The sequence below is a fragment of the Trichechus manatus genome, unplaced genomic scaffold (genome assembly GCF_000243295.1).
Source record: "Trichechus manatus latirostris isolate Lorelei unplaced genomic scaffold, TriManLat1.0 scaffold00124, whole genome shotgun sequence".
Taxonomy (NCBI): domain Eukaryota; kingdom Metazoa; phylum Chordata; class Mammalia; order Sirenia; family Trichechidae; genus Trichechus; species Trichechus manatus.
This window is the reverse complement of record NW_004444060.1, coordinates 1,950,011-1,951,276: the sequence shown is the minus strand read 5'-3', so window position 1 is coordinate 1,951,276 and position 1,266 is coordinate 1,950,011. Positions and strand designations below refer to the sequence as shown.

At 32.8% G+C, this 1,266-nt stretch overlaps 1 non-coding gene across 1 annotated transcript; it reads left to right on the top strand.

Annotated features, from left to right (window-relative positions):
- The first annotated feature begins 318 nt into the window (after positions 1-318).
- Positions 319-426, top strand: LOC111822065 (U6 spliceosomal RNA). The gene has a single exon (XR_002825347.1). It is a non-coding gene; the product is annotated as a U6 spliceosomal RNA (small nuclear RNA).
- The last annotated feature ends 840 nt before the right edge of the window (positions 427-1,266 follow it).

Here is a 1,266-nt window from a genome sequence, read left to right as displayed (position 1 = left end):
ATAATAGAAATTAAAATAATGTGATAATGAAAACAACTAGTTCAGGAGTGAAACAGTAAAGTCTTGGTAATTCTTTGAACAAAAGCAGTGATATAAGAAACACGACTGAAACCAATTTCAATTTGGAAAGACAGAAACATAATGTTGGCTTTAACAATAAGAGAGCGATGGAGATGAAGCATATGAAAACGTTCTACTTAGGGGAATAATAAAGTCACCAAAAAAATCCTTTATTTAATATTATCTCATGTAAATTACCTGAATGATGAGAAAAAATTTCTTTTTATGGATACCTAAAAGTTAAAAAATGAAACGTAAGTGTTCGCTTAGGCAGCACATATACTAAAAAGTGGAATCATACAGAGAAGATTAGCATGGCCACTGCGCAAGGATTACACGCAAATTCATGAAGCATTCCATATTTTTACAAACATGAGGAAAAAATAGACAAATTCATGGAAAATACACACAAAAAATTGGAAGAATTCAGGAAAATAATGCAGGAACAAAATGCCAAAATAAATTCACAACCACAAATTATAAAAAGAAAACAGTTAGAAATCCAAAAGATAAAAAACAAGATTTCAAAAATGGATGGTGTCATAGAAGGTCTGAGAAGCAGATTTGAAACGGTGTAAGACAGGATCAGTGGAACTGAAAACAAACACTTGGATACAACTCTATTTTAGGAAAACTCAGAAAAAAGAACAAAGAAAAATGAAGAAACCCTGAGAGTTATGTGGGATACAATCAAAAGCAAAAATTTGCAAGTGATTGGAATTCCATAACAGGGGGAGAAAAACAGAAAACACAGAGAGGATCATTGAAGAACTGCTGACAGAAAACTTCCCCAATATCATGAAAGATGAAAAGCTGGCCATCCAAGAAGCTCAATGAATCCCATATAGGAGAGACCCCAAAGGAAAAATCACCAAGGAACATTGTAATCACACTCACCAAAACCAAAGAAAAAAAAAAAATCCTGAGAGCAGCTTCTGAAAAACAAGAAGTCACATACAGAGCAGAAACAATAAGACTAAGCTCAGATTATTCGGCAGAAACCATGCAGGCAAGAAGGCAATGGTATGACATATACAAAATAAAAAAAAAAAAAGTACCAGCCAAGAATAACTTATCCTGCAAAAATCTCGTTCAAATTTCACGGAGAAATTAGGTCATTACCAGATAAATAGAAATTAACGGAATATGTAAAAGTTAAACAAAACTTACAAGAATTATTAAAGGGAGTTCTTCAATCTGAGGACA